Raw genomic sequence first — 26,520 nt, 5'->3', positions numbered from 1 at the left:
TGTATTAAAATTAATAAACGTTAAAATTTCTTCTCGAATAAAGTTGAGCGCGATTGCTATGGATTTAAATAAAGCCACGGATTATAAACGAGTTGTAATTAAAATTAATAAACGTTAAAATTCCTTCTCGAATAAAGTTGAGCGCGATTGCTATGGATTCAAATAAAGTCACGGATTATAAATGAATTGTATTAAAATTAATAAACGTTAAAATTTCTTCTCGAATAAAGTTGAGCGCGATTGCTATGGATTTAAATAAAGCCACGGATTATAAACGAGTTGTAATTAAAATTAATAAACGTTAAAATTCCTTCTCGAATAAAGTTGAACGCGATTCTTTTATGTTTTAAATAAAGCCACGGATTATAAACGAGTTGTAATTAAAAATTAATAAACGTTAAAATTCCTAAAAATATTCTTCTCGGAAAATTTTAAACGAAAGTGATAAAACTTTAATTGGGGGCTTCAATGGAGCCTCGGATTAAAGTCAAATTATAACGGAAATCTATATACCTAAGTATCTTGCTACCGCGTTTTGGGCTCGATCGAAGCCGTGTTACAACGAAATTTTTCAATAACTACCAGGTTAGGGAGGAGATATCGAAGCACATTCGTTACGGCCGGTAGAGAGGGTAACACAATAAAAATTAGGAAAATAACGTTGAGGATGTATCAGGTGGAGGTAAAGAAATTATGTATAAGCTCAGGGTAAATCTAGTGATATTCGCGAACACCCCGCCCAAAATGGCAGCGGTTGTGTAAAACCCAACCCGGATGTTGTTATTTAGCGGATAGGGGCTGGGTAAGTGTTTTATTTCCAATTCGATTCAACCAAATTCCCAGATGGACTTGGAACGCGTGATGCTGATATTTGCCGACTGACAGTTACTACTAATCCACTTTAATATGTACATAAAACCAACATGTCAATTTTCAGGATTCCCCGACAAGATCAATATAATTACCCTCAAGCCTTACCCCATTCCCAAATTTACCTCTCGAATAAACTTCATAGTTGGGTAATGTCTGATAGTGTCGCTGCAAATCCGTTTCTCACAAACACGGACTAGACAGAAGGATTTTTTTTCTCACGCTATCACGTGAGAGGGGTTGCCAACGTGGACGAATCAGGCCAACGAAGCGCTGGAGAACTACTCCCCCTAACGGGGCCGTGTAGAGTCGAGGGCGCGAAAGTGGAATGAAGATTATGAAGCCAACTGGTAATGAACGAGAACACGGCCTGCAGTTGGGGCGTTTAGGATGAAGGCACTTTGGACGTCTGTGAAAATCCACGTGGAGGGCGGCGGCGTGAGATGACGTGGGAATAAGTCCGCAGCGCTATCACATTATTCAATGGTGTCGACCGAGGGGCTGATGTAAGGCACTGGAGCGCTCCCTTGGCGGAATTACAGCAGCTCCTTTGAGGTGAACTGTAGGTCTGACGGCACGTGGGAGATTGAGCTTCATCAGGCAAACCTACACGACACACTTATCGCGTTAGTATCATGATATGGGATGCAATTACCTTCCCCATCTAGACTCAGTAAAGTAGCTCGTCCGGAGGAATGGGCGTTGGAGCGATTTCGGAAGTGGCGTGATGACTTAATTCGCTTTCTCTTGGACGTGAATGCATCCGACAGGTCAGGGTACCTTTATGAAATGGGTCGCCAGCTGTGGGGTATAGTGTAGCCACGTCGGAGTCAGCGTTTGATTTCTGATCACCATCCACCGTTCTCGTATTTGGTCAGCGGAGGAGCCAACGTAATTTGCAAAAAAAAACATTTCGATCACATAGTTTACCCTTCCTCTCCCCCCCCCCCTCTCATCCCTTCCCTATAAAAGATTAAGTGTCGAATAACAAAATAAACATATGTAAAACAGAATGAAGGCGACCCCGGAGCTGAGATGACGAAAACCGTCGCACTATGCATGTCAACACCATACTATACTAATTTATGCAATAACGAAACTATTTTATGTCCTCGGATTTATTAAAGGTAGGAACGAGCTTAAAAGGAAAGGTTTACAATTGATTACTACTGTATTAGAGTTTGGGGTACTGTAGGAGACGAGAGTAGGCTAAACGCGCGGTCTTATAAGAAAGTTTTTAAAATTTCAATGGTAAAGGGATCATTCACTCTAATTTAAACGAACCAGGATTACCACAAATATATGCATTAATAGCCCGTTCATATCTCATATGAATTTCAAAATCAAAAAATACACAACGCTGAAAAAGGGGCATTATTGCGAATTAAATCTTAAGATCTTCTGCCGTATGTTCCATACGGGGGTCGAAAGACTTAGCTAGGGTTTCTTCTTAAGGTAGTCCTCTAAGGGCGCCACCAACAGCTTAGGAAAATCGAAGGGCAATGACCAGGATGTTACAACATTTTGCAGATCAGACAGGAGAAATAACCATTATTTCAAATAGGTATAAATGTAGAAGGATGGAATCATTACAACTGCGAGTGCAAATAATACAAATGTCATATTTAAATTAGATCAACAAGTGTGTCGTTATTCTGTTATGATCTGTTTCGATATATATTTCGTATCTTACACATTACCTGGTATGGTGAATATAATGACGTGTCTAATAATGTTAGACATCAAAACTAGACAAATCGAGATAATTTATACCTTATTTAACTATCAACCTTTTGTCTATGAAACCCGATGTTCGTCCATGCACAAGTTATTCAATTGTTTCAATACATTTTTTTATTTGCTTTTTATTTTTTTTTTATATTAACCCCAACTTCTCGGAGTCTTAGGACTAGGACGGACTACTGGCTATTCAGACCTGTTCACTAAAAGCGTTTAATTTCAAAATTTTCTTGAGAAAAGTCACCTATTATTTTGCTAACGCCTACTTATTGTTATTGGCGAAAATTGGGACATGATAGGATAATCTATTACTAATATGCAAAAAAATATTTCTTTCTATTCTAGTTATATCTAGGTATTTCTGTCACCAATAAGGTGCGTTCTTTTCTATTTGTATTTCTTTCAATCATTGTTTTATATTTTTTTGTATATATGTCTCTGTATGTAATTACCTTTAGTTAATATTATAAGCCCTTACGAAGCTTGAGATAAGCGAAACCCGGTTGGCTGTGATTATTAATTCAAATAAAAAGTGCTGTATTACAAAGTTTTTTTTTTCATTTAACTATAATTTTTTTATTCTAAATTTCACTCGAATTTTTCTTTTTTAAGTCAAATAAAAAGTTTTAAAAGTGTTGTATGCAAGCAATGCATCTGTGTGAGTACTTTGTTCGTCTTAACGTCCGCCATGGTACCTATTCATACACTATACCTAATATATCCGATACTATACCTAACAATGTCAGGTAAAACCACTTTTTTAAAAGAGCTTCAAAGTTACTCATGACTTAATTTATCCACCAGAAAGTCGCTATGTCCATAAAATTATTAATGGTTTCAACCTTTAATTATCTAAGGAAAGAGAACTCATTGATAAGGCATTATAGAATATGCTGACAGCAAAATTTTGTGTGTTATTATTATTCCATTATTACCACACAATTTTCGTTATTGGTTATTCCCAGACATTTGCCATTAATCTATTTACGTATCAATAAACCGAGTTAATTGAGTGAAATCATGAATTCGAAACCTGTTGAATATAAATTGTATATATTCATGTCTTAAATTATTATAAGGGGTTTTTTAAAAGGAGCCAATTATGGTTTTCCTTTGTGGTGAAATTGCTCGATTATTTGCAGAGGAGGGAAATTCACTGGAGATTTATAATATGTAGGTATTGTGTGTATTGTTAATACAGGGTGCGCCAGAGAAACTTACTTATTTGAAAGTTCAATAAAAACAAAAGCACTGTAGTTATTATTGTAATTCTTTTTTTATTTGAAAATGCAATGTACCAAGTTTTTTTTCATACTGTCTTAAAAATTACATCTTTTAAATGGCGACCCTCATCGCGCATACACTGGTTAAGTCGTTTTTTGAAGTTTTCATCCACTCTTCTCAGCATATCAATCGGAATATTGGCAATAGCATCAGGAATGTTGTTCTTCAGGTGATCTATGGTCCGTGGTCGATCGACATAAACAAGGGATTTCAAATAACCCCATAAAAAAAATCACATGGAGTCAAATCCGGAGAGCGCGCCGGCCATGGGAGATCGTCTCGGAGAGAGATGAGGCGGTTGGGGAAATGTTGTCGCAGCAAATTCATGCCCGCTGCTCTCTAGACCACAGCATAATGCCAACTGACGAGAATGGGAAACAAACTTGGGGACGTCCTCCACCAGATGCGCCCCCTCCCGCCCCTCTACTTGCCCAACTCAACGGTCGGGAATTTTTTCAAATAAGTAAGTTTCTCTGGCGCACCCTGTATGTTGATGATTGCTATATTTGATGTGTAATCGAATTTTAGTCATTCTATTCAAGTCTATCTCACAGTTATTATTATGAGTCTGTATTAAATAGTAGTATTGTTCTGTTAGCATGTTCATAGTATATATCGGCAGGATGGGTAGGAGTCGTTCCATTATTTTGTAAGACTTCGCGTACGTGTCACCTTTACGGAACGAGCTGCTGGCATTTTTCTCGCGTCCTTCATTCATCCAAAGCCTTTTCAAGATGCTCATTAACAGAACCTTTCCTAAGCTCTCCCGATAACCCGCCTCCTGCAGCAACAAAAATTCAATCAAATTAACCAAAAGGAAGTAACGGTAGCAAGTAAAATAAACATCCTCGCAGTTTTTAGTTTGTTTTTTGGTGAAACACCCAAAGTAAATATAGCTTGTAATAGTTCGAGCTGTGAGATATAGATGGCTTTAGTGTAGATACATCATTGAAGTTGGATAGTTATCCGATAGATGTCGGTAGTATATAGGGTCGCCCTTCCATGGTGAGTACCAAAGAGCCACGGGGTTTCGAGAATCAGAGAGATTTTGAAAACTTATGTTCTCTAAGTAGCTACTGAACAATGAGAAAGACGCCAGCCTCCAGGCCGTCCCACACACACGTTCCTGATAATAAAAGTAGAAACATTGGGTCAAGGTACGCTCCTTATATATATCTGAACTAATTCAATCATTACATTTTCTATGGAAATAGATAGATTTAGAAACACACTTGTCACACGCAACGCAAACCCACGCTTTCACCGTTCGTTCATCCCTTCCATCATGTAAGATGGAGGAGGTGGCGTCACGCCTCCAACGAGTTAATTTCACATCTATGAGTGGCATTATCTATGCATCTACTGTAATGTTTGGTATATATATTGTTGTTTATTTTGACAGTTGGCTTAGTAAAATAATTAATTATGTAAATCTTCCTCAAATTAGCTCTGAATCCCAAGACATGACAAAGATACGATTCATGTCTGCTGAAAAGTGAAATACATAAACATAAATATAAACTAAAAAATAAACGCAAATCAACTGACGCGCCTGCGCGCCGCTTCCTCATCATGTGGTACCTGTCACGTGGTCAATAGATATTTTGCAACGTATGTCCTATACTGTTTCCACAATTTCTTTCCCAGGAACATCTTCGATCTTCTTTCTGAATTAGACGCTCCCATGCCCGAGTGGAAACTGCTTTGTCTGCAACACAGGAGTTGGCCTTACCCCCCCCCTCTCCCCACCTCTCCAACACTATCCTTTTCCTATTCTCTACGCCTCCGTCTCTAAAGAAAACACAAATCTCCCCAGCATCTGAGTGCCTTTGTGTGGCGTTTTCTCTTGTTGGAAATTTACGAATGCTTTTGGTGATATTTCGGGTTTAATATTGCAACAAGCTTCTTTTGAATTTTGCATTCTTTTGTCTTTGGTGGTGTTTATTTTTTGCACCTTGAATTTTTGTTTATGTATGTCACTCCAAACACTTTGTCTTACCTACCTTGAACCTTGGTTTGCCTCTACATTTTTCAATAATTTATAAAATAAACGGCCATAGTTTTGTATTTTAAAGTTTATTCTATAGTAAAAAGAGCAGCGCCCTTAAAGTGATTTTCTCACGAAAACGGCGCTATAGAAATGATCCAATCAAATCAATCAATATAAATACTCATATTTAAATGGAAAAAAACTATTTCGATTATTTGTACAAAAATAAACATAAAAAAATATGTTTTGGTACATAATTCAAAAGTTACAAACTTTACATATTCTAAACGGTAATGACGTAGCAGGTATTAATAACGTAAAGTGATTATGACGACTTTCATGACTCTCGTCTTTATTTGACTTAGACCCGTAGAAATACTGATTTATCTTTTGTATCAAAGACTACAAACTTATGTTTTGTAATTTTGCGAGAGTTCACTAAGCCTTTGGATATTGCGTTGTTTTACATCAATTGTTTTTGAAGGCTTCATGAAGTTGTTTATTAGTGTAAGTTAGACAGACGTAAGCTAGAAATATTTGTTCTTATGAATCTTCTTAAATGTCAAGACATCTAGAATCTTCTCCCAGTGGCCCTTAAAAGAAGAAACGATCTTTTTACAAAGTTTAATTAAATTGCACGATTTAGCTCGTAATAAAATACAATATAGCTTCACAACGCACATTTTTTAATATTGAACATTAAAAAAATATATAACAAACAATATGACGTCTATTTTTATATTTTAACAAAAATAATTAAAGCTTGGCAAAGTTTGTAAATACATTGGGTATGTACTGATTTTTTTTTCGTTGTAATACAATTTACACGCAGAAAAAACTGTGAAAATTTCATGGATGCAGAACTTATCTGTGCTTAAATATGCGCATTATTTTGATTGTGTTTGTAATTAATCCGTCACGATTTCGATTAAAACCCGCATTTTTTTAAATTTACCCACCAAGTTATTGGTTGCGCCGATTTTCCCGTGTAACCTTTTTTGTGTCCCAGAAGTATAATTATTTAAATGTTTTGTGTTTTATCCGTTTTCCTTCAACCATTATCTGGGTACAAGCAGGAACCCTTTTCACCGAGAGAGTTGAAATCTGTTGAAAAATAATTTAACCGTCTGATATCAAAACCTCCTAGATCATAAGGCCGGAACACTCATTTAAAGCAGCCTCCTAACTTGCATGGAATTTTACAAAAAAAAATCCTTTTTTATTTTTATCTATTCTACCTTTAATAAAACATCTTAAAATGTTTTAGTTCATTTAAAAAAATAAAAAAATTTAAGGTTCCTATACAAGTTAGGAGGCTGATTTGATTCAGTGTCCCGGCCTTGTGATCTAGGAGGTTTTGCTGATATAGACTTCAATATCCCCAGGTGGATTTTCTGCTTTTTAATAATCGTTTCGACCCTACTCTAGAGGTTGAGTATATATTATAAAAACATTTTAAAGATGTTGAACGGCAGCAAATGATTATCTTGACTCAATATGTTAAATATATATGTACTTGTCAGATAATGACAAGTTCATTATTTTATGACCGCCCGGTATATTAATTAGGGATTATACTCTATCTATGAATTTTAAACCGATGTCGGAGGTCACAATAATAAGAATATGTGTTGGCCATTCAAGCTTAATTATCGTTAAGAATCAATTTTTGTATGTGTTGAACCGCACAATCAAACACAAAATTTGAAATCATGTATTAAACATAGCAATTTACCTATCTTAAAAACTTTTTGAATATTACACCAGCCTAGCCACGCCGTTTAACACCAGTTGTCAAAAGTTTGTAGGCTCCCTTAGTCCGCGTTGTATTTCATACACAGTTCCTCTCGGCATTACCATTGTTCAAAAGTATTTTTTCATCAGTAGGCCTAACAACTTACCTGAGAACGGGTCCTTATTGAATTGAGCATTTTGGGATATTCAAGTGCAAAGTTTACGGGGGATAGGTAATATATTTATGGGTTGAAAACTTCCCGGAGCCTTTTGTGAGATGAGTTATAGCGGGAAAGTTTAGTCTCTGGTGACTTCGTCTCGGCTTTCCATTCCAGAAACACTCAAAACAAAACCAGGAGAAGCAAGGTCAGATAGCTTACAAAATATTAGTTATTTTTTTCTGTTCCATGACAAATCAACACAATGGCAAATCAACACTTAACGTAACCTATTTAACCTAGCGCTCTCTCCGTAAGCACACTAACCTTAAGCACGCTAACCGTAAGCGCGCTCTAACGAAATAAAATAAAGTGCCATCAAATAAAGCTACCTTTTTGACAAGATTTACCGGACCCGAAACACACAAACAATCTTACAGACAAATGAAAAAGTACAAAGTGGTCGAGCTGAAAAAGAACGCTACGCTAAATCAATAAATAATTCGTCTTGTAAACGGTGTTGACTCAAAAAGCAATTAAAAATATACATGTTTTGAGCGTCTTCCCCTTCCTCAGACGTATTCTCCCTGGTTAGTTAATTTTAATGCGTTGTTTTTTTAATGAGATCGTGTAATGACATGTTAGGTAAATGTTTGGAACTGCAATATTTTTTATAATTTTAATTTAAGAAATTATCTTTCTTATTTCTTACACCTTTAGAAGGTACCCCATTAAACTTTTGAAATACTTTTAAAAGCATCTTAATATTAGGTACATTAAGGCGATGCACTACGTCGTGTAATATTTTAAATTGAGCCGCTATCAATAACAACCCTTACGTAGATGACGATAAGGTTTAAATTCCCGCTTAACACCATCCGCCTGTTTTGATTTATGCAAGAAAAAAACATGGCTAAAAACTGCCTTTTATTTTATTTTGTAAATGTTCAGGCATAAATATTAATTTTTTTTCCGATCATTTTATAAATAACTGAATTTACCACATTTTACAGTAAAATTATAACCGAAAATGGGTTCGTAAGTAGGAGATTTTGAACTTTAAAGCAATTTTCATAGGCCTTATACATTATTGTTTTTGCGTTTATAAAAAGACTTATCTAAAAAATACTTGATCATTTTAAAGGCCGAGATGTATTCTACTCGCAGTATTTAATTAAAGCATCTGAAACATTTCTAGGCTACCAAATTTTCAAACCAAAAACAAATGATTTTGCATTACTACGTATGGCATCGCCTTAAATCATTCATTATTTTATGTTGTAGAGAATCTACACTGAGGTTTTTGTATTATTTCTTTACAAACCCACATTAAAATCTAATTTATAATTTTTGCTTTAGGCTCTGAAATTATCTAACCTTCCACATCTAATCATTAACAACACGGACGCCGCCTACAACACCCTAAAAAGTACCTACGTAAACAGAGAACAAAAAAACTACCATTATAGCGCGGCAACACCTGTTCCTTAATGTCCTAAGGGTTGCATAACCGTACTACGCCTCCCTTGGATTTATATTAGGGATGCCTTTCCCTTACGAGATTTTATTTTAAATATACTGTTAAATTTTCGGCATGGCTTTGCAAGATATATTTTTTCACATTTTAACAGAATCACGTGTTAAGTTTTATTAATTTTAAAGTGATTTGGATTTTAAGAAAAATATCGCTTCCAAAAAAATCTTAAAATGATTAACTAATAAAACGTGATCTGTTACTTTATCGAGATGTCTAAAGCGTCAGGTTTCCATCCAAATATCGCATTTTCAACCCTCTGCCAGTTTTTCAAGCCCGTATCATTACACTAGCAACATTTTCCGCTTATAGTGATAGCCGCAAGAGGTTATTAAATATTGTCTGTTTATTCGTTGCCTGAGAAATTTTTTCACATTTTTTTTTAAATTTATAAATACTTGTAGTTTTTTTTATATTTCTTGACATCATATATTCTGATTAATCGCAATTTTTTTAGTGTGAGTACCGCACAAGAGTCCCAACTGCTCGAAAATGTCTGGAGCGAGTTAGACTATGGCATCCCCGATTTGGGATATATTGTGAGACTGAAAGAAATGGGAATGAGATTGGAGATGGGTAAGATTAAGGTGGGGAAGTATTTGGCTACTCAGATCTGGTCACCAGGCACTTTTCGATTCTGAGTTGTGGTCTTTCACCAGGGCGGTACTGAACGTCTGGAACATTCAGCAATATATGTACTATATGTTAACAAATAAATTTGTGAAAAAAACAAATTAATCAAATAAAAATTACTTAAGCACTCCGGGGCTTAAACCCGCGCCTTCTGAATTTGTAGCTGAAGATAATAACCCTTCAACCGTGGAGAAGGAATAAAAAAATCTAATAATGCATTTAATATTATTTATTATAAGCAATAATTAGTAGCTTGGCTAAATATTGCTCATAATAATCTGTTTTCCTTTGTGCTATGCATAAAAAACTTTCTCTTATAAACATTAGTGTATCATTAAAAAAATATGTATTTGATAAGTCAAAATATTTCACCAACAAATCTAGATATAATGTCTCGACGCCATATAGTGGGAAATTTAGCATTTATAAAGCCTTTCCTACAAAATAAAGTTGATTGTTTACAGGTGAAAAAAATAATAAGCAGTAATTGTCGATTGAAGTACTAATACATATTTAATTATTTGGCGTGTTGGAAATAAGCCGAATTAGCTCAGTGGTCTCAGAGCACCTGACCGAACATCAGAAGGCGTGGGTTCAATTCCCGTCGGCGGCATTTACTTTTACTCGGGAGATATTTTCAATTTGTATGAATATTTCAAGCGACTAATTATTCCTTATAATAATTTGTTATACTTTGTGCTATGCATAAAAAACCTTGTCTTAAAAATATTAGTTTATTATTAAAATAAAAATAATATTATTTACTTCTAAAGCCAAATAACTCCAGCCGGACCCGTCTGCACCTAGCCTGATAAAAAAAGTTTCTCCGGAGGTTGTTTCCAACATCGTTCCAGAAACGAAACGACGGTAATTCAATACTCACCAGCTTTAATAAAACCGGCTCATTACTGCTACAATTTATTCTTTCGCGTTTCGCTTTTGAACCCTAAAGCTTTTCCACCTTTCAGGTACGTAGTTCGCGATGCCATTGCTTCCCCCCCCAATCTTCCCCTCCCCGCGTGGCCGGCGCTGAATTATTCATGAGCGAAAAGTAATTGAGGATTTCGTCCGAAAGGTATTACCGGCATTAGCGAGCTGAGCTGAGGTGAAATCCATCTCGCTCAAAAACCCGATCCCCGAATGCGGGTCTTCATCTACTCATATACTAGTCTGAAATATCGTTGAATCTTATGTACATACCTATTCAATTTGATTATAAATTATGTGATATCTGGAACGTTTATTGACCGATATACAGCCTTACTAATAAAGGTGGTGTAAATTCTATACAATTGATACACAACCATGTATGTGAAAATCTTACTTATAAACTAAAATTGTCAATACTGATATTTTTTTTATTTTTTATTATCTATATAAAGTTTTTTTACAGCTTTTTTTTCGATGTCTGTCTCACTAGGATAAACCTGTGTCGAGACAGACGTATTTGATACATGAATTAATGTTTACATATTTTTTTTTATACATAAAATATTTCATTACATTAAATGACATTGTGAAAAAGATACAAAATAATAAATAATAATAATAAATGATAAATTTGTTAATCAGCATCTAGTTGGAGTACATACTTATGTAGGGATTTTTATAAATTTTTTGATCATGGATCTGTCTTGGCTGATGATCCAAGACTTGATGTCTGTTTTATATTTCAAAAAAAAATCGTTCAGTCTAATGGCTAGTGGGAGAGCATTATATAGCCTTGTTGCAAAATATCTAAAATTTCTCTGGCCAAAAGTTGTTTTAGCGAAAGGGATTTGTAAGAAATTATGTCCTTTGGTTCTAGTATCACGAGCAGTTTGGATATTGTCAAAAGTAGTTTTGTGTTTGAAGAGGTATGTTAGTATGTTTTTGGCATAAAGTTGCCTAATGTCCATAACACAGATTTTCCTAAAGATTTCATCCGAACTGCTTGTGATTGGTAGTTTGAGGATAATCTTTATTATAAGTTTCTGAGCTTTAGATATTGGATCAATGGCAGCAGCGTTTGATCCTCCGCATGCTATGATACCATATTCTATTAAAGATTGATTATTCAACAGCCATAAAAAGTTATACCCATTCTTTATACAACGGAAGAGTTGTATTAATTTTTATTCGTTATACTTTCTTATAGTATAATTTCGGGATATTTCCATGGTATATGTAAATGTACTGTATAGAAAAGGTTACCCTAAGATTTTTGTATTTGAAATATACTTTGATAATTATAAATTGGAATATTATATTTTCGAACATTAATAAAAAGAACCACATATATTTTACTCCGAACATCGAGAACATGTAGAAAATGTATAGTTATTTTTTTAGGGAATCTGCAAGAAAACTGTTACCTCACTTTTCATCTGATTTATATTCAATAAAAATTGACACGTTGGATTCATTGTTAGCTCAATGTAAACATTGATTTCTTAATTTTATATTTGCCTACACACGCATAAATTTTTTATCTTATTAACTAATATCACTTTTTGGAATTCTTGTTAAATTCACGTGGTAACAGTCAAGACAGGAAACTTGTGCATCAACCAAAATGCAACGTTGCAAGCTCTTTCGCAGCCAGTTGAAACATTTTTTTAAAAATAAAAATTGTTTATATCTAATTTATATTTCAGCAATCTAGTTGCACAATATTTCTGCTAACTTTAAAATGATATGGTTCCTCCTAGGGTATGGTAGGAGTATCTTCAGTTTTTTTGGGGTTGGTGGACAAGCTAACTATGATAATAATTAACAACTACATACTTAAGTTTATAGGTTTTCCACAAATAATATTTGTTGAAAATGTTGTTTTTACAATATCGCACAAGAGTTCCAACCAAGTGTTGGAGCCGGTGGAACTATGGCATCTCCATGTAGGTTATATTGTGATGGCTTAGTTGAAAAGGTATTATATTAAACGTAAACGAGAATTTTTTAAAAGTAGTTGACATCATTAAATCATATTTATGTAGAAATTGCATTATATTACATGTACTATCAAAAAGAAAATTCCAAAATATGCATATCAATACCAAAATATGCAAAAAATCCCAAAATATTCATATCACTGCCAAATTATGCCTAAAAATGCCGAAACATGCACATCAATGCCATGATATTCATTAACAGTGCCAAAATATGCACATTAATGTCAAAATATGCAATTACAGTGACAAAATAAATATATCTAAATCTAACGATATAACAGGAATACGTATTTTGAAACCCAGCTCCTTGGGTTTTTCATTATTTATTTTACGTGTGGAGGATATCGGTCATCGAAATTGTCAAGGATAAGTACCGATTCCGCAAACATGGACATCTCTACTACAAATCCTTTTTTTCTAAGAGAACCATAAAAAAGGCTGAAATATGCACTAACCACTAAAAAGGGATATGCATTGACACCCAAAAAGGCTAAAATATGCACTAACCATAAAAAGGTTTAAATATGCGCTAACGACCAAAAGGTTCAAATATCCACTAACCTCCAAAAAAGGCTCAAATATGCACTAACGGCCAAAAGGCACAAATATCCACTAACCATAAAAAGGCACAAATATGTACTACCGACCAAAAAGGCTCAAATATGCACTAAACGTTATATGCGAATGCATATCCGATGTCTATTAATAATAGGTTCTTGTCACTATTAAGATACATGTTTATCATTATTTTTGTACCGCCATCTCTCAGTGAGATTATACTGCCATTTTTAAAACATCGTCGTCTACTGTACGGTCTTCTGTCATGAAAATGATCTTCTTACGTTTCTACGTGTTTCTTTCATCTCTCATATCACTTTATGCCGAGCGACAACTTATTTTTCTTTTCCAAGACAAATATTTTTCTTTTAGTTTTTCTGTGATTAATTTTTTATGAGTTTTTCCGACCACCGTAGTAGGATTATGCCCTTATCATGATGGTTGTAAATAAGTTATATAATGCAATACCTACACCTAACCTAACTTAACTAACAAACTAACTAACCATAACCGCCAGCCTTAAGAATGTAAAATTAAAAATTGGTACGATAGATATTATAATACAAGTTATTATTTTTTTTATAAATTTTAAAAAATTACAATTTAGGTGATTATCTCAGCTACCATCATTATGCCCTTATTATGGTAGTCGTACATGATTTATGTAAGAATAACAAAATAATATTTTGTAAAAAAAATAATAAATTTTGTAAAACAAATAATAAAACAATAACGTAGGGAAAAGGAAATTGTTATAGTAAAACAAAAATTTAAATAAACGCATATTATAGAAACCATATTACGAGTAAAAATAAAGATGAATATATTTTAAAGAAAATAGAAATAAAAATATTAAAAGTAAGATTGAAATACATGCAAAATTATACCAAATTATTTTATATCATTATTTTTTTCTTCATTAAAACAGGTTAATCTTGGTTCGAACTTATCTAGAAATGTACCTTTTGACGGTCCATTGTCACATTTGAATTTAGCCACATAGGGATATAGAAATAATTGAATTTATATCGGTGTTTAAGGCATTGTATATATTGTGAGGAAACAATATTATAGTATAGAAAAAACGGTAAGAAGCAATTTTCAAAACACTTTTTTTTTAGTTTTGCGTTTTTTGTTCGAAGTACGGTACTTAAGTAAAACGACTGCCTAAGGCAGACATTTTCATTACCTGAAAAAAGTTGAATTAATTTCTCCAAAAAAGGCGCCAACTTGGAAAGAAACGCTCTGAGTACTTTCTTAAGACGAGACAGTACCAACCAATAACGCCAGAATCTTAAGCCCCGCATAACCAATTTCTACCGATTTTTAACAAGTTTCTCGCCAACTTTTTAAGTTTTTAAGTTCCAAAGTTATTTTTTATTAAGATAATATCGAAACACTTGTTATGCCGAAACGTTAATTATAAGAAAATTCCTTCGATAGAAAAAATTCGCAAAGTAAGCTCCGAAAATTATTAAAAACACGTTTTTTTCTGTTATTTAATATGTGAAAATCCACAGTGTTTTTTAAATGCCACTAAAGAATTTCACGAGAGTCTTTTAGCACGCTCCCTCTAACATTCGTACTTACATATCTCCCTTTCATAACATCTTTGAACGCTTACTGCGGGGCCTTAACGACGTAGGTGAAGCAGGCGTGTACAAAAATAAGCGACGCGCGCCGCCCTGCTGTTTTGAACGATCCTGTGGTTGAATTTGCCCTATCAAATCTCTAAAATTATGTGGGATTTTTAACGTCTTGGTCAAAGTCTGCTAGGGCGAAGTAGACCGTAGGTCCGTCCATAGTAGGTCTGCAGCCGAATATTCTTTTTACAAGACTTCATCACTTATGTCGTTAAGATTCCCACTTTATTGTAGAGATTTGATAGGGCAAATTCAACCACAAGTCTGTTCAATACACCAGAGTCGCGCGTCAAATATTTTTGTGCACGGCTGCTTCACTTACGGCGTTAAGATTCTGGCTTTATTTTAGCGTGTTGTCTAGTCTTAAGTAACACTTTATAAGAAAACGTTTTTACTCGTGGCTATTCTCGTCCTGTAGTTAGCGATACGGCCTATTATCAGGACTCATTATCTGGGTCTCGTCCTTGTGTGTATTTGTGAGGTATGTACTGAAATACCGCGCCAAAGAACGTCTATATTGTATTTGCGAAAAGCTATTTTTGTCTCAACTTCATTATTTCATGTCTTTATACTAAATGCGCGTACTTTTAGTACTTACAAAATTGTGTTAAATGTTGAAATATCTCATTTTTTCAAACACCTTTACTAGAATTCGGCCGCTAGTGTCCAAGGAACCCCTAAAGGGCCACCAATTTACCAAAGTCTTCTATCAATTTGTTTCATCAGATAATATACAGGTGTTAAAGGACGTACTTTAACCAGTGATTCCTGACATTATTTAGAGTAAAAAATGTTAATCAAATTTTGATCTCGGTGACTTTTTTATGTATATATTTCAAAAAAATTTTTTTTGATTCTTTCACATCACTGGTCACTCAACTGAGTAACCGCCGAACTCCTAACATCGACCTTAGCTTTCCAATTCCTACTGTTTTTCTATGTTTTTTTTTGAAAAAATTAACATACAAAATATCACCGGAGACTAAAATTTCACTTAAATTTTAACTTCAAATAATATCAGGAATCAATGGTTTAAGTAAGTCAAGTACGTTCTATAACATCCAGTATATTTTATATTATATTGTTATCATTCTGCAATTTTTTTATAAGTTGAATCACAAGTCCCATGTATGCAGCTGGGAATAAATATATTATTTATTTTATTATTAAGTGACGGCCGGCATAGTCCAGTGGTAACGCATTGGACTGCCATTCCGAAGGTCGCGGGTTCGAACCCGGCGTGCGCAAATAAATTTTATTTGATTAATTTTTGTTATTTCACAATTAATTAATTAAAATAATATATAGTATATTTGCGGCACGTTCCAGAGTGGAAGATACTACCAGTATCGCCCTGGTGTAAGACCACCATTCAGAATTGAAACGTTGCTCCAAATGGCTTTAGCCGTGTTTAGTGACTAGATCTGAATAGCCAGGTACTTCCCCACCTTCCTCTTTCCCTTCCCCGCTTACCTTCAGCCTCACAACATCCCCCAATTGGGGATGCCATAGTCTCACTGGCTCCAGACGGGAGCAGTTGGGACTCTTGTGAGGCATTCACTGTAAAAAAAAAAAAAAAGTTAATTTGGATAAACTACGTAATGTAATTTATTTATACATGTTTAAGTGTAAAAGTCCGGAGGGCGTAAATAAATAAATATATATCATTGTAACGCTGTTTATTTATCAAAATTACTTAACAATTACTAGCACATGAGTGAGAAGATTGTAGGTATTTTAAATACGATCACCATAATCTCTAAATACACCTATGTATTTACAAACGCTTTGTATTTATCTTTTTGTAATTTACTCAATACAAATGTTCGAGTTTAATCCGAGATAGTGGCAGATTACCACGAGACGTGTAATCTGAAACATTGCTAAACGCTTTGTGAGAGATTCCCTCGGAGGAACCATGATTGTGGGTCTGATTAAGCCGAAGTTCGTCACAGAAAGCCTTATGAGTTGTCCCCGTTGGAGGTGTTAATTACGCTGATTACATTAAGCTCCTGCTCAGGTATTTTGTGACGATATTCATGAAAAACAAGATATTTTTGTACGCAGGTTTCTTATTTAAAAAAATTAAAGTTTTTTGCTGAATGGGGAGTTTTAGCGTTAAATTAGACTGTCAACATTTTTTAATTAAATATAATATAACAATTTTTCTTGGTAGGCATAAAGTCTTACAGCCTTACTAAAAAAATTGTGTAAACATTACATGGCGTATAAGGTCAGCACAGTGAAAAAGTTGACTTATTACCATAAAAATCTATTATCAAAACATCCGCGGACTGCGATCAAAACTCGATGACCTACAAGCAGCTCTACCTTCTCATCATCATGACATCATTATACTTACAGAAACCTGGCTAAACTCGGAAATCAAATCGACTGAACTCGGTCTTACTAACTACAAAGTATTTCGTTGCGACAAAAACGTCAGATCAAGTTCCAAGTCAAGAGGTGGAGGAGTTTTAATTGCAATAAAACAGAAGTTGTCAGCAAGAAAATTAACCACGAAACACAATAACATCGAACATATTTTTGTGCAAATAACGACTCCTCTCGAGAAAATTATATTTGGAACGGCCTATCTACCACCACTTTCTGACCCTCAGTCATATAGAAACCACTGTCAAGACATCGAAACAATTTCATCAAAATATCCTCACTTGAAAATTGTTATTCTTGGGGATTATAACTTACCGAACTTAATATGGAAAGCAAATAACTGTGGTCTCATCATAAACGAAAGTGAAAACGATCGTGCACGTGAAATTTTGGATATGGTAAACTTTCTAAACTTTCATCAACATAATTTTATATATAACAGTAACAATCGCTTATTAGAATTAGCTTTATCAAAGTATCCTAAAATGTCTGTTGAACTCTCAAATGATCCACTTCTACCTATAGATAATCATCATCCTCCCCTATACATTAAATTAAATATGACATGTGATAATGAAAGGAAACCTTCACAAAGCGTCCTAAACTTTAAACGAGCCGACTTCGACTCAATTAACTCCCATTTCTCAAATACAGACTGGTCTTTTTTATCCGATGAAAGCGTTGATGAGTCATAGATAAACTTTATTTATATTTTTCTAATACTATTGAATCCTATGTACCTTTTTACACACCAAGAAGCTATACCTACCCGGTTTGTTTTCATCAGAGCTTACAGCCTCTCTTCAGCAAAAAAAGAGTCAACACAAAAAATTCAAACAAAGTAAATCCATAAATGATTATATAATCTTTAGCGAAACTAGGAAAAAATGTAAAGATCTTTCCAAACAATGTTACAAAATGTACATAACCTCTGTCGAGGACACTGTCTTTAAATCCAAAAACCTTTGGAAATTTCTTAAAAAAATGAACAATGAAAACACAGACTACCCGCCAATAATGCATATGAATGGAATCAGTGCAAACAATACACAGGATATAGTAAACCTTTTTTCAGACTTCTTCAAAAATGTATATGATGAAGACACTCCAGATGATAAAATACCCGAATACAAATTTAATATGACCACAAACTTAACAAACTGCCAAATCACACAAAAGTGTTGCGAACAAAAATTACTTTCCTTAGACACTGACAAATCCGCTGGCCCAGACAACATTCCACCAATATTCCTCAAAACATGCTCTAATACATTATCTAAACCACTTACATTACTATTTAACCGTCTCTTGTCCCCTGGACATTTTCCAGACCGCTGGAAATCTAGCTTCATTACACCGATCTACAAAAAAGGAGACGATACTGACTGAGCTAATTATCGCCCCATTTGTATACATTCAGTACTGCCAAAGCTTTTTGAATCATTGGTCCTTGATGAAATCTATCCCAAATTAATTAATCAAAAACAGCACGGTTTTATCAAAGGAAGATCCACCGCAACTAACTTAACGGTATTTCAAAACTTCATTATACAATCATTTGCAGAAAATAAACAAGTCGACTGTATATATACAGACTTTTCGAAGGCATTCGACAAAGTATCCCATAAACTACTAATCTAAAAACTATTTGCTCTAGGAATAAGGGATAACATGCTAAAATGGTTTAGTAGCTATTTGTCAAATCGTAAACTGTTCGTTAAAATAAAATCTTGGATTTCGAAAGCTTTCCGGGCTACCAGTGGCCTACCGCAAGGTAGTCACCTTGGCCCGGTTTTGTTCCTCATTTTCATCAATGATATAACCAATTACTTCAACGATGTCGAGGTATTGCTCTTTGCAGATGACGTCAAACTATACAAGAAAATAACTCATATAAATCATTGCCATATACTACAGTCAAATATTAGTAAGTTTAGAGATTGGTGCGTTCAAAATAATTTATTTTTAAATGTAGTAAAGTGCAAAACCTTGACTTTCTTCAGAAACAAAAATCCTGTTTTATTCGAATATTCCATCAATAACATAGCTTTAGAAAGAGTCACGGAAATGAGAGATCTTGGAATTATTTTGGACGAAAAACTAAGTTTCACCAATCATATCCATCAAATTGTGAACAAAGTTATGAAAACACTAGGCTTCGTATTAAGAACAACTAAAAACTTTAATTCTTTACAAGCCATTAAACTATTATACGTATCTCTAGTAAGAAGTCTAATTGAATATAATTCAGTAGTTTGGTCTCCATCTTATAAAATTCACATTAACAACATTGAGCGAATACAAAAAAAAATTCTACGTTTTATAAATTTTAAATTAAATTTCCCTGTCGAAGACTTAAAATATAATTTCTTATTAAATACTCTAAAAATACATACATTAGAAGATAGACGTAAAATAAACGATTTAACGGTCTTATTCAAAATACTTAACTCTAAATTCGACTGTTGTGAACTCCTGCAACTTATAAGCATACATACACCCACAGTAACAACACTACAAAATACAATATTCTACAGCAGCACACATAAGCGTAACTACATTGCCCACTCTCCGATACAACGACTTCACACCATGGGAAATCATTACTTGGGTGATGTTGACATATTCAATACCAACTTGGCAAGTTTTGTGGATAATTTAAAACATTTATTTCAACAATACTCCTAAACACATCATGTAAACCAACAAATAGCTGTAATTTTCTGTTTTTGTTTCTTGTGTTTGTATGACTTGTTGCATAGCTTTTATCAAATGTAATTTTATTCTTATTTTTTATGTTTGAAAATATTTGTCAAATTAAAATTATACTACCAACCATGTAAAAGCCCTCTGGGCGTTAAATAAATAAAAAAATAAAAATAAAATAAAATAAAAATAAAATGACGTTAGTTTGGTTAAAACGGTCTTAAATCAGGCTTGAGGCCGGTTTTAACACAGCAACGTCGACCGGGCGTGTAAGAATCTAATTAGTAACAGCCACAATCTTTAATATTTATCTACAATATTCAATCTTCTATTATTATATTAATAAAAATGTAAATGTTCGTTTGTTAAAAATTTGATTGCTTTGAAATTTTGACACAACGTTGCATTCGAAAACGCGCGTGTTTTTATATACCTATGTTCGTTTGTTCAAAATCTTAAATCTCCGAAAGTTCTTCACCGTTTGCTTTGAAATTTGGACACAACAATGCTTTCGAATACGTGTGTTTTTTTATATATTATATATTTATGTCACCTGTGACAGGTTTATACGTGTTTTTTTAAAACAGCGCCATCTGTCGGACGTAAAACCAACACCTGATATTGTTTCTCTATCTTCACAGACCGACTGAGCCACAGTAACGCGTGGCGGGGTACAGCTAGTTTCTAATAAAATTTGAAAACCTGCAGCACAAACACACACAAGAGACGAGGAAAAGAAATCAACTAAGAGTCCCCCTTAGACAAATACATTCAAGAGTCAAAAATCGTTGGTGTACGGACCAATGAAGATACTTGGCGAATTAACAGAGTAAATAAAAGTACAGGAAAATATATACAAATTTTAGTTAAGGTAACAATGTCTTTTAATAACCATTAAGAAATAAATAAAAGATTATAGAAAATATGGATAAACCCTAAAGGGTGCAAAGTTATATGAAATTGAGGAATCTCCAGAAGCTAAAATAATAAATATAAACAAAAACTAAAGACTCGATAGTCCAAATTATTAATGAATCTCTGAACAGTGGAGTATTTCCCAACACTTGGAACACGTATGTAAAAACTCAATGAAAGTGAAAATCCAAAAAAAAATTGATGACCTTAGGCCGATTAATTGTTTATTCAAATATAAACAAAATAATTATAAACGAAATATATTTAATTAACACGTTCGACAGAAATCTGGTTTTGGAAATAAATATTTTTGTAAAACTATACCAAAATAGAATATAACTATATTAAAGATTAGAGATAAAAAAATAGACAGACTCTGACAATTGACGGCCTCCGTCGTCGAGAGGTAAGGCTCTCGACTAGCAAACCGAATGTCGCGGGTTCAAATTCAGGCGTGCGTAAGTAAATTTTATTTGATGAGTTTAGTGTTATTTCACGATGTACTCATTTATATTTATTTATTCACGCCATGAAGGCTTTACATGTATACAATGTTTAGAATAAGCTGATCAGGAGTACAAAAGTGAGTGCTGATGAAAGCTGATCAGGAGTACGGATAATATAAGCAGGTACTTTAAAATAATATATGGTTTATTTGCGGCTCGCTCCAGAGTGGTAGATACTACTGGTAGGTATTTTTTTAAGTAGATTACTCATAAAATGAAGAAATATTGAAAGTAGCAGTAAAAAAAAAATAGTTTGTCTAACACAAGTATCAATATATAGTGGTACAACATCTGAACTATGTTATAAAGGCTTGCTTCCGATTCCGCACTAAAACCGCGCAATTTGTGCTGATTTCTATCATTGTCAGCTTTTCCTTTGAGCCAGGATCACGCAGTGGGGATTACGTGTAGAGAGGATAATGCACCTGGTGGAGCATGCACCTGCCGTAACCATGTAGCTGTAGGAACAGTCTGGCATTTTTTCAATAGTAGCCGCTGCAATCGTTTTAAAAAGCAATAACAAGTTGACTCGTATATGAATCTATCATATCATATTCTGTGGCGTTAGTTCTGTTTACAGCTCATGTACGTATCCCTCCAGCATGTCAATAACTATGGATTTCGTAGGTATACTGTACATTGGTAGGAATACTGGTAGTAGCAATTATTAAGGTGCCGTTTGGCGAAGTTCCGGCATTTTTTTTACTATGCTTCGCAAGGAAGGCGATTGGTTCCGCCGTCCCGAGAACAATTTATTAGATAACCAACACCCCTGCCATAGGTCATCCCAAGTGGTTCGCTACGTTTGGTGACTTAGCAGGGGTGCCCAGGCTTATGGGGTGAGGTTTGTCTAGGTATTGGCGGCGGATGCGTTTGTCCACACGTCAGACCGGTTCGGGAGAGACCTTTTGACTTCTCCAGTCGGGATCTCGATATATCGCCTTGCACCGAAGGAGAGATGGATTCATACGTCCGTCACTCCTGGACACATTGACCGCCAAACTCCTACCCACCATGAACACCTTTTTCCTTCCCGTATTTTCCTATTTTTATTTTCCCTAACCCCCCCCCCCCACAGCATCTCCAAAGATGTCATTGGCCCTGAGGGATTTTTTTTCTCAGGGCCTTCTGTGTGGAACTAATGTTAAAAGAGGAAGATACATAGAAAGGCGATTTTTTTTTGTATTTCTGTGATTGATGTATCTAAGTGGTCATTTATTGGACCAATTACATGATTAAATGTTTCAAAATAAAGCAAATCTAATACGTAGATCAAAACCATACATTTAAAAAACGTTAAAAATTTAAAGATGAACTAAGCTGCCATAATAACGAAAAATGCTTTTACCATTTAAAAAAAAATCTAGAATATTAACCCAAGCTGTACCGACCATAACCACGGGGAAGTGAGAAGGACGTAAGTACGTACCAATTGCAACCGCGGGTTTATAGGTATGTACCGATTTGCATCCGCGGGAAGCAGGTAGTTAGTAAGTGTAACCGCGGGGAAGCACGTTTATATCATCCACAACTACTGAGAAGTTCAATCCAACTCTCGATTCTGAACCCTAATTATCTTGGATATAATTATTCATTTACTCTGCAAGGGACGTAAGTATCCAAAACCTACTTAGCAGCCTTTGAAACTTCACCGAGCTTTGATCAGAAACCACAACACCGTGCGGTCGGAGGATTTATACTGAACTGCTATTTCATTATGCACGTGAAGGTAATGTATTCAATTTCGCTAGGTAATTATTATTATTATTTACCTGTTAAATTCTGAATCATAATTTTCTTTTTGTAAACTTGTTCAAAATTGTTTTGAAATTCATTCGGCTTGATATTTTAATCACACGAAAACGATTGCATTTCTACGTAACAATTACGCTGTATTCAAAATATATTTAAGTGTGCTTTGTGCAAAGTATAATGCTGCTTTGCAGTAAAAATCATATCATACTGATTGAATAATTTATTTTCAATTTAATAGCACTAGAATTTATATGTCCGAAGCCAGTGGGTTTATGAAATACCCACTTAGGGCATATTGTTAGGCTTCATATAGGAACTACCTGGTTTTTCATATCGGATCACTAAGGACGGGTTGTTTCAAGGAATTTGAACAATTCATTAAATTCAAAGTCGATTTGCGAGTTCTGTGAAGGTTCTATTCAAGTTTTATTATTATATCATTATTGGTCAGTTGCTTCACAAAACTGAAATCACAACAGAACTTTCATAGAACCTTTACAGAACTTGAAAATTAACTTTGACGAACTGTTCAAATTCCGTGAAACAACTCGTCCTTAGTGGCTTCCGTGGTAGAGGGGTTGTGACGCTAGACTAGCGATTTGGAGGTCGCGGGTTCGAATCCCTTTATCCTATTTTGTAAATTACATTCAGAGTGAAAGATACTCTTTTAATATCGCCGTAGTGAAAGATCACCATTCATTAAAACTGTTTTTTTTTAAGCAATGTCTTTCACAGTCGAATCTTCAGACATGTTTTAAGAGTCTAACGGCTAATAGTATTATGTTATTTGGGTTATTCAACCATTTCCATAGATTAGAGCCTGTTAATGTCTTAAGTGCTGGGAAGCCCAAAACTTATCGAGCTCGGCTAATTACGGAGACAATTGAAATGTACAAGCACCCGATCTACATTATGACGGGTTAACACTCTTGGTCCTTCGCTTTGCAGGGTATTTACAGAACTGACCCCTAAAGCCTAAATCAGAGGTTCCCAAAATGGTCTATATGGACCTCTAGGGGTCGATTTCGGTTTGATGGTCCGCGAAAATTTGAGGGTCCATGAGATTTAAATGGGAATAACATTAAGGCGTTCCATAAATGACATAATTCGGATTATACTGTTAACATTATAATAATAATAGTAGACATAAAAATTACTTATTTGATATTTCCTTAAATTGTTAATTGAGGTATATTCTGAGAGTCTGCGTTCTTTTTTCTTGTCAGAATTAATAAATTGAGATAAAACATTGCACAACACCAATTCCCCAACTTGTGGTGGTCTAACGTCTGTCGCGCGTCGGACCTGGGGGGGCCCTGACTTACCCTCGGCCAGCTCAGATGCGGGGGCATGAGACGTCTCTCTCATAGTCAGGGTTCGGGGTCAGCGCGAGGCTCAAGAATCCATATCCCACCGTCTACACAAAACACTCCCATACAACCGCTATCCCCAAATGAAAGAGGTTAGGTTTTTATAAATCAACATTGTATTTGAGCGGCAAAATGGACATTACATGGGTGAATGACAATAGAATACAGGTTGTTACATCCTAACTAGAATTATCATCAAAGGGTTCCCTAATCTCTCTCTGGGAAATAATTAACAGCTCTCTCTAGACCGACAGGTAGCGTGGACGAATTTAGGTTATTAGCGGACACATTCAAGGGTAATAGGAAATGTAAGAGACTCACAGCATGGTGTTGTCGGGGTATCCTGTTGATTGCAGGACTGTGCGCCGTGTTTCAAACAAACGGTGCCAGCCTGTCGATGTTCAAAGCGCGACATTGTCGTACATTTGGCTTCTCGACCGAGCGGTGCGAATTGGAACGCGGGCGCCGAAACGAACACACGTCCAGCTAGGTCAGAGGTCGGCGCGTAAGAAGGAGGAACGAGGAGCTCGGTCGCCGGGGGTGGGGGGAACTGTAGCGGATCTTTTGCGCGTTACGTTTGACCCAGCAACTAGCCTGATAATTCCCGCTACTCAAGTTGGCAACTGTAGGATCTTTGCGCCTAAAATCTGTTATATGACACCTCCCCCCGCGCTCGTAAAAAAAGGCGACGTGGTAATGGAGCATCAGGGTTAAAAGATCCTCTATGTGCCTCCCTTGGGGTTTTTTGACAAAACAAGAGTTGCCCTTAGTTTGAGAGACTTGGATGGCCAGAGAGATGCCTAGCTAAAACATAATGACTAGCTTATGCCATAGGCTAGGTAACAATATTTGTGGGGAGAAATGAGGAAGGGTACATAGCATGTTTGGAGCAAATAATTTTGGGGAGAGAGCAGGTGTGGAAACAACAAGTAAAATTATGCAATTAGAAAACAAAAGACATGGTTATGCAATTGAAAGACAAAAGACAAAATTATACAATTGAAAGACAAAAGGGCATGGTTATGCAATTGAAAAAACAATAGACAACATTATACAATTGAAAAAAAACAAAAGACGGAATGTTAAGGTGTGATTCTAGGGTTTCATTGGTCTGGAAGCTAAGTTTGCGTTGCGTTGGTTTTTTGGTTTCGAAGAGTTGCGAAGGAAACGAGATTTCACTGACTCTAAAAGATTACATTATCACTGTAATCTGACCCATTGAGATAACACTCAGGAGTACACTTAGGCCTTGGAAAGAACACTTTGCTTCGTTGTGGGCGTTGATGTTTGCGAAGTGGGGCTGTGGTTTGCGGGGCTGCGGCTATGGTTACAGTGGTCATTGGAGAGAGTAGTCCAGGTTCCGTAGTTATGCCAGTACGAGTCCTATGTGCTATTATGGTGGGCACGGATCGTATGTGTTGGTTATCGGAGCATAATGTAGCTCAGGATAACTTTTTAGAGATGCGCAGTTTGTGTTTACTGGAGGGGCAAAGGGTAATTATGTTTCACCCATGACCTGGTATGTGTCACTGCATGACAGAGCAAGAGACGGTATAACTGGCATTGGCATTGAGGGCAAGAAATTTGAACTCCGGGACTAGCGTGTCCGAAAGGTAGTTCAGAGTGTCATAAAGTATAGTGGGACAACTCGGCTTGCAGTGGTGTGACAAACGTCATACATATGAGTGGTATTGTCTGTGCTTTCAGGAACAAGATGGAACAAGATGGAACAAGTGTGTAGCGAGTAGTAGTCGAGGGGCCTTTGTAACCACAGCGCAGGCTGCTAGGAGGTGAGGCTCA

At 35.3% G+C, this 26,520-nt stretch overlaps 1 protein-coding gene across 2 annotated transcripts in view; it reads left to right on the top strand.

Moving 5' to 3' along the window:
• LOC149420215 (protein kinase C, brain isozyme-like) overlaps nt 1-26,520 on the top strand; it is a 610,992-nt gene that overhangs the window by 405,422 nt on the left and 179,050 nt on the right. The gene's annotated exons all lie outside the window — the stretch shown is intronic.

The sequence above is a fragment of the Hesperophylax consimilis genome, chromosome 10 (assembly GCF_061612785.1).
Source record: "Hesperophylax consimilis isolate HC1 chromosome 10, BYU_Hcon_1.0, whole genome shotgun sequence".
NCBI lineage: Eukaryota > Metazoa > Arthropoda > Insecta > Trichoptera > Limnephilidae > Hesperophylax > Hesperophylax consimilis.
Note: the sequence above shows the minus strand (reverse complement) of the source record. Positions and strands in the feature narration are given on the sequence as shown.